At 37.0% G+C, this 8737-nt stretch overlaps 1 protein-coding gene across 3 annotated transcripts in view; it reads right to left on the bottom strand.

Annotated features, from left to right (window-relative positions):
- Window positions 1-381: 381 nt before the first annotated feature.
- The window catches only part of LOC125865841 (putative RING-type E3 ubiquitin transferase C3H69), a 28839-nt gene continuing 20483 nt past the window's right edge, over window positions 382-8737 (bottom strand). For all 3 annotated transcript variants that reach the window (XR_007446405.1, XR_007446404.1, XM_049546099.1), the window contains one exon: window positions 382-684. The gene's annotated coding sequence lies outside the window, so the exon portion shown is untranslated. The remainder of the gene's footprint in view (window positions 685-8737) is intronic.

Raw genomic sequence — 8737 nt, 5'->3', positions numbered from 1 at the left:
CAATGGTGGTTGTGATGGCAAAGGGGGTTAATGGTAGGCAGCGATAATGACGGTATCTATACAAGAATACCTCTTAATGATATTAACTATTCAGACTCTGTTGTAGATCATTATGATTAAAGACCTATCAAAGCAGTTAAGTGGCTTAATGAAGATAAATACACTTAATTATGATCTAATGTCTAAACCATTCAGATTCAAACCTGCGACGCCTTAAAAGTGTATTCGTATTTTGATGAACAGAATGGAAGGACTTGTAGGATTACTTCAACTTCAATAGAAAAGAGACTAAGCAGATTCAATCATCTGCATTTAGGATTTTGTAAAATCCATCCACCCTACCACCTTGCAATACATCTGGGACACAAGATCATTCCAAATTATACCCTCCTTTAATATCTTTTATCTCACTCCCTGTTCATCAAATATTTTAGACTTTTAAATACAAGGCTTTCAAATAAAATAGTAATAACAAAGGAAAAATCTATCCCAAGATCAGATATACAATGTGTATCACCAAAGAAGAAGAAAAAGAGGTCATTTTAAGAATTATCACCCTGGACATTAGCAGGACCTGTAATCGGCAATAAATCAACTTTCTTTTATGTTTTTTTGTATACCCACTCACAAACAGTTAAATCCAAGCCCATCTCAGCAGCCAATATCCACCAGGGGAAGTTTACTCTGAAAAAGCCAAAAGGTAAACATGATCAAGACAATCCTGCCAGTGCGCACACAATTAAGAAAATAACCTTAAGGAAAGGGCTTATATAAAATAAACACAAATTCAAAACAAGTTACATGATCGTGAGTCGTGAACCCGCAACTAACAGGACCAAGTGCAACATTTTAGAACTACTTTTTTTCTTTTTGCAACTACATACTTTCCTAGAATAAGAAAGCCAAACATGATCAAGACAGAAAAATCCTGCCAATCTAGCCATAATTTACCATGGTAAGTTCTAATCCGAAAAAGCAAAAAGGCAAATATAATTAGGACACGAGAATCCTACCAGGAAATAAATTCAAATGAAACTATGATTGATAATGATTTTAGAAAAATGGTATGTCAACGATATAAAATGTCTTCAGGTCTAGCCTTCTAGAGCTGTTGAGTTTAACCAAGCAATCAAGATAATGAACAGATGGCTATCTTACTATTCATCACCTAGGATTCTGATAAATCTAAACAGTGTCAGGGAAGACAACGGAAGGGAATTGAATCTAATTGCTAAAAGTCATTTCATACTACAGATCTTTTAAATAGATAATGCAAGAAGTTAATGCAGCATAACATGCAACACCCAGAACAAAGTTGATACGGAATTTTACATGCACAAAATGATGGAAGGGCCCAAGAGTCCATCTGTCTCGAGTCAACATCAGTTAATTGTTCTAGTCATATTCAAGTTCAGATGGAGAGCTCTCCACAAAATGAACCCAAATAGATCATACAAAATAGTTTTGGAGGATCTACGATGTGTTGAAACTATTATGTTGCATGGATATAAAGTTACACGAGTTGTTGACTATATATTGTGGCAAATGCTTGTTTGATATCATACTTTCAGAAGTTAGAAGCTTTGGAGAGAAGAAAGTGACTAAAAGAAATAAAAAGATGTAGAAAATGGTGAAGTGCATCATAAAAGAGGTCTTTAGATGGAAAAAGAATTCAGGCAGTCAAGAGCAAAGTACAATTGCACTTTTACAAGTGTGACCGCACTTCTGAAGCAGAGTAAGAATAGAATGGAATGGAGCAAAAGTGTGATGAACTTGCAACGAACGGAGAAGTAAGCAGAAGGGTGAGATGGTGCCCATGGCCTAGACCCCTAGTCCCCGTGATGGGCCTCGTGCCACGACCCCTGTTTGTCAAACCGATGTTGACCAAGTCAAAGCATTCAACTGGAATTAGGACTCCAGCCCTAATTTTATAAATATGTCATTAAGGCAACATTTTTAGGGCTATGCATTATTCATAGTAGTTACAAATTATTACTAAAAGTTAGGGATTACTGTAAGAATAGAGTCTACATCATTCTTAGCTTTCTAGGGTTAATTACTGCTTTCGTATAAGATTATTGTGGAACGAACAAGATATTCTTGCAAGAACTACAGTAGTCAAAGGTTTTGTTTACTTTCTTTTCTATTTATGTTCATTAGCAGTTTAAATTACTTTTGTAATTATTTGCATCTAATTATAAGTAGCTAAACACATAACTAGAGTTATGGAAACTTAGAGTAGGGGATAAGGATAATGGATTATTTACATTAAAATCTCCTCATGAAGGGGTGATCATTGTGTATTAAGATTCTTTCGTGAAGATTGTTTTTCTAATGGTTGCGAACATTAAGAACTCGCCTGTTTTCTGACTGGTTTGACAATAGAAGTTAAGATTAAGAAAACAGAATCATTAACAGGGATTTGGAGCTACCAACCTCCATATAAATAGCTTGATCTAGAAATGCGATAACTAACCTGAGTCATGTGATGAATGAACAAATTAATTTGACACCCAAGTGTGGCAAGGACTTGGAGTGATATCCTCTTGGGCCAAGAGGCTCTAGGAAACTAATAGATTCGTCTTTATTGTTTTGAATGAAAAAGAGGCAGCTTCATATTTAAGCTTCCGGGCCAAGCTATCGCGCACCTATACTAATTCCACGGAATACATGCCACCTCCCACCAACAACAGGTACCAGGTAACTCTGACCACCAAGGCTAGGAAAGATGGGAAGAATCACCTAGTGTTTTTTGTCTCCACGAGAAGCAGCTTTGTATTTACGCTTATGTTTTGAATTTGGTGAAGACTCAATTTGTGATTGCTAGTGACTAGTGTTGTGTTTGATGATGGATTTAAGACATAGTTTGTGACTGGTAATGTTCATTTTTTATTTTTTTTTGAAACTGGTAACATTGTATTCCTCAGCATTAAGGGCTATGCTGGCCACCTCCAAAAGTGTTAGTTACATAGAAAAACCAACAAAAAAAACAGGACTACTTACAAAGCTCCTATGCACTAGTTGAATTTCTTCTTCTATGTTCATTTCTTTACACCAAAAACCTAAAGTGGTAATTACTTTCCACTTAATCTTCTCTATAGTGCATTCTTTCCCTACAAAAATTCTCTGATTTCTCTCCTTCCAAATGATCCACCAGATACAAGCAGATACTGTTCTCCACCACCTCCTCTGGCTCTTACTACCTCCCCTTCTGACCCAACAACTTAGTAGGTCTGTTGTATGTTCTGGCATAATCCAATTTAGGCTCTTTATATTGGTGAATAGAGCCCATACTTGTGTTGTTACTTTGCAGTAGAGAAACAGATGATTGTTGGTTTCTAGAGCCTCTTTACAAAGATAACATCTTGAGGCAATAATTTTTTCCCTCTTGTGAAGTTTATCATGTGTCAGGCAAGCTCTCCTAGTTACCAACCAAGTGAAAAACTTCACCTTAGTAGGGGCTACACTCTTCCATATAGCACTCCATGGCCCTGATTTCTTCCCGCAATTGTGGCTAGATCCCTTTTATACATTCTGTTCACATAGAATTGACCATCAGTATGATGCCTTCATAGCAATTTATCTGTTTCCAGATTTGTGCCAGGAAAATCTCCAATCAAAGCACCCACTCTATTTCCCAATTATTAAGAAATCTCCTAAAGAACAAATTCCATCCTTGTGGGGACCAAACCTCTTGCATTTTGCTGTCAGGATTCAGGCAAATGGAAAACAACCCAGGGAATAAATTTTCCAAGGACCCTTGACCAATCCAGTCTTCCTTCCAAAACAAAGCCTTATTTCCTCGACCAACCTTTATCCTTACATTGTCTCTGAAAGCCAGCCATAGGTTTCTTATAGTCCTCCATACTCCCACACCATATGTTTCTGTCACTTCCTCTGAACACCATTGATCTTCCTGACCATACTTGTGTTGAATGAGTTCCTTCCATAGAGCTTGATCTTCCAAATTGTATCTCCACAACCATTTGGTAAGTAATCTGTTGTTGTGTATCTTTAGGTTTCTTACTCCCAAACCCCCACGTCTTTTGCTCTGTTGAACCGCCATCCATTTAACTAAGTTGTAGCTCTTCTCAATCTTGTTACCTTGCCAAAGGAAGTTTCTCCTCAATGAGTCTATAGCTTTGACTACCTTGCTGGGAATGGGAAAAAGTGACATCACATATGTTGGCAAAGAGTCTAAAACAGAATTAATCAAAGTGACTCTTCCCCCCAAGGATAGATATTGGGATTTCCAAAGTGCCAGTCTCCTCTCTGATTTTTCTAGTACACCATCCCAAATGCTAACTGCTTTATGCTTAGCACCCAATGGCAGACCTAGATAAACTGTAGGCAACCTCTCTATCTTGCACTTCAATATATTGGCCAAAGCTTGAATCTGTTGGACCTCTTTAATAGGAAAAATGCTACTTTTTCTCCAGTTCACCTTGAGTCCAGAGCATGCCTCAAAAATTACCTGAATAATTCTAATGTGATAGAGTTGTTCCTGCTCTGCTTCACAAAAAATTATTGTGTTATCCGCATACAATAAATGAGTCATATCCATCACCTCATTAACCCTATTTTTTATTCTGAAACCCCTAATCCAGTTGTTTAGAGAAGCTCTCCTCATCAAACTATCCAACCCTTCCATAGCAATGATAAACAGGAAAGGGACAAAGGGTCTCCTTGTCTAAGACCTCTTTCAGCAGGAAAAAAAAAACCTACAGGTTCTCCATTAACCAAAATGGAGAACCTGGTGGTTTTAATACAGAACTCAATCCACTTGAGCCATATAGGGCCAAAATCCATTTGTCTAAGAATGTTGATCAGGAAGTCCCAATTAAGATGGTCATAGGCTTTTTCAATATCCAGCTTGCACATTACCCCTGGCACATCTCCTCTAATCCTAGTATCAGTACATTCACTAGCAATTAAAGCAACATCCATTATTTGTCTCCCTTTAATGAAAGTCATTTGATTTTTGTTGACTAGCTTGTCTATCACCTTCTTCAGCGTTTCTGCCAACACTTTGGCAATTATTTTATGAACCCCAGTAATGAGACTGATTGGTCTGAAGTCTCTTAGATCATTTGCCAGCGCCTTCTTAGGAATTTGAGCCACAAAGGTAGCATTGAAACTCTTCTCAAAACTTTGGTGACAGTGAAAGTTTTGGAAAGTCTGCATCAGATCTTCCTTAATGGTTTCCCAGAATGCCTGAAATAAGGCCATGGTGTAACCATCAGGCCCAGGTGCTTTATCACAAGCACACAATCTTATCCCTTCTAGCACCTCATCCTCACTGAATTCTCTAGATAACCAGCTCTGCTCCTCCATTGTTATTCTCTGTACGTTAAGAATATTTAGTGTGGGTCTCCAGTTTTCTACCACCTTATACAAATGGTGGTAAAAATCCACAATAGAGTTCTTGATTTCCACTAGCTTAGAGGATAACTCTCCATTAATCATTAATCACTCAATGGTGTTGATTCTCTTGTGAGCTATTGCCATTCTGAGGAAATACTTCGTATTTTTATCGCCATTCTTGATCCACTAAATTCTGGACCTCTGTCTCCAAAAAATTTCTTCATTTTTTGCCACCTCCTCGTATTTGGAGACGAATTTAAAGACATTTGTGTCATATTAAGTGTTCAATGGTGCTGCCATTGTGCCCATTTTATTTATGTTTGTTGGCTGCTTCTGTACGTTACGACAGGCTGACTGCATTTAGCAATTAGCACTACCTTGTAATGGCTGCCCTAGACATTGTGAATTTGTGGTTACTTGTGCCTTGTAAATTGTAATGGCTGCACATTGTAAATTATGTCTTGTGAATTTGTTAGGCTGACTGCTTTTCAGGGCGGGCTGGCAGCTAGTGCCTAGAGCTGGCTGCTTAACTAGTAGTTGCTAAGTATGTGCAGTCTTAGTAGGCGTTTGGCCATGCGATACCATATCACGATATGGAATCGTGAGATGGAATCAGCGTTTGGACATGCGATTTCACGCTGATTTCATCTCATGAGATGGAATACCATATTCTCCAAATATCATGATATGGGAATTTCATATCATGATTTGGGATTTTTAAATACAAAAACTGATCCATAAGTTTATATTTTGTTAAAACAACCCCACATTTATATTTACTAATCATTTATTTCATATGTAAATAAAATTTATAATCACATCATTACTTCTTAAAATTTATTATTCTCACCAACATAAAATTTATTGTTACTTTAAATTTAATTAATATAAATGATAAAGTAGGAATTGATTTGGTGAATATAAATAAGAACGGAGGGAGTAATACTTCTTTGTTTTTTCATAATTAAAAAAAAAACTTCTCTTTCGGCTACATATGAAAATGTTTAAAACATTTAATATGAAAAAAAGACAAAATTGATGATGTATGTTTGATAATCACTACTTCCAATATGTTTGATTTTAGTACGAAATTAATGCACTAAAAATGTGTAATTGCACACAAGTGAAACAAGATATGAACCATTATGATATTGACACACAAATGAAAATTGGCATAGCTTGTGCAGTGTTACATAATTATTTGCGAGAATAACAAAGGAGTGATGAAACATTTATGGTCTATGAGCATGAAAATATAGTTGTGAATGATATTGACCAACAAATGACTCAAAGTAACAATGTTGGTTCGTCTTCTTGGTCATATGATCGAGAAATGCAAGTTCAACATGAGGAGATTGTCCATACTATGTAGGGGATATATTAAGAACTAGTACACTACGATTCATGTTCAATTTTTTTATTGAATTAAAGTTAGATAAAACAATTACTTAAGTGGAGAACAAATAGCTTTATAATAATTTATTATGCAATTTTATCAATTTTTGTTTATTTGATAAGAATGAATAAACAATTGGGGATATTTTAATAGTTTTACAACTTATGGGATTCTTATGTTTATTAGAAAATATACAACACAAAAATTTCATATCGCATGTCCAAACAAAACTTCAATTCATCTCATGATTTCATATTATGATATCATATCATGATTCCATATCACAATTCCATATCGCATGGCTAAACGGGCCCTTAGTCTCTTAGATGGTGCAAATATGTTACCCCACATTTAAATGTTTGAAGTCTTTTAGTGTTTGATTTGATCCTCATTTTATTCCACGCATTTGCACTGAAAAAAAACATTTTAGAAATACCAAATTGAACCGATCTAATTTGGTTTGGTGTTCGGTGCACACTTCTCCATAACAAAAGTTTGATAAAACCGAACCAAAGAATTGAACGGGCACCCCTAGTCACAAACCAGCAGAATCTCCTATTGAAAGCAACCACAAATAACAGTGCAGAGTTGGTAGAGTCAATTGATAAGGAGAGATATCAGAGGCTGGTTAGAAGACTCAGTTATCTCTTTCATACTAGACCACACATAGCATGGTGAGTCAGTTCATGCATGATCCCTAAGATCCTCATATGCAAGTTATCTTTCACATTTAGCGGTATCTAACGTCGGAAAGGTCTACTTTTCTTAGAACATGGTCACCTCCAAATGATGTCACACATTGCATTGGGGCGACATTTATGAAATGGAGGCTTGTGTGATTAGAAGGTACCTCCAAGTTAGGTAAGTTCTACAAAGTGGTGGTTAGACCGTCCTTGTTGTATGGGGTGGAGTGTTGGCCAGTCAAAAACTCACATGTTCAAAAGATGCATGTTGCGGAGATTAGGATGTTGAGATGGATGTGTAGGCATACTAAGAGAGATAAGATTAGGAATGAGCTTATCCAGGAGAAGGTGGGGGTGGCCTCTGTGGCGGACAAGATGAGAGGTGAGATTGAGATGGTTCGGGCATGTGTAGCACTGACGCCCAAATGAAGAGCTTCATATTACCAAGAACATGACTCTAGATAGGAAGGAATGGAGGTCACATATTAGGGTAGAAGGCTAGTATAGGTAGATTGTTCTATTGTCTTGCGTAGGTTTAGGCTTATTAGTGCATGTCGTAGTACTAGTCATACCATTGTAGTCTTGCCATATTTTGTTTCTTTCTTGTAGACTTTACAATGTTTTTCTTATTAACGGTTGTGCTTTCCTTATTGTTTTCTTCTTCTCTTACTTGGGTTTGATGCACTTGAGCCGAGGGTCATTCAGAAATAGTCTCTTTTACCTCCATGAGGTAGTGGTAAGGTCTGCGTAAACTCTACATCCCCAGACCCCACTTATGGGGATTTCATTGGGAATGTTGTTGTACAGACGCTGATTGGGCTAGATCTCTAGATGACAGAAGATCTACATTTGGTTACTGTACACTCATAGGAGGAACCCTGGTCACCTGTAGAAGGAAGAAGCAAAATGTAATTGCTAGATCAAATGCGGAGGCAGAATATAGAGCTATGGCCCTAGGTGTTTGTGAAGTTTTGTGGTTACAAAAGGTTCTAGAGGAATTGAGATTGTCTGAAAAAGAGAAACCTCCCTTGTATTGTGACAACAAGGCTATCAATATAGCTTAAAATTAAGTCCAACATGATTGAACAAAGCATGTTGAAATTGATTGACACTTCATCAAAAAAAGTAATACAATTGGTGTCGTGAGTTTGTTCCATTTATCATGAAAAAAAAAACAGCAAGCTTATGTGTTTACCAAAGGCCTCAAGAAACAGATATTTTATACACTGGTTTGCAAGTTGGGCATGTGCGACATTTTTGCACCAACTTGTGTGTGTGGGGGGGGGGGGGGGGG

The sequence above is a fragment of the Solanum stenotomum genome, chromosome 5 (assembly GCF_019186545.1).
Source record: "Solanum stenotomum isolate F172 chromosome 5, ASM1918654v1, whole genome shotgun sequence".
Taxonomy (NCBI): domain Eukaryota; kingdom Viridiplantae; phylum Streptophyta; class Magnoliopsida; order Solanales; family Solanaceae; genus Solanum; species Solanum stenotomum.
The sequence above is the reverse complement of the archived record's forward strand: the minus strand, read 5'-3'. Positions and strand labels throughout refer to the sequence as shown.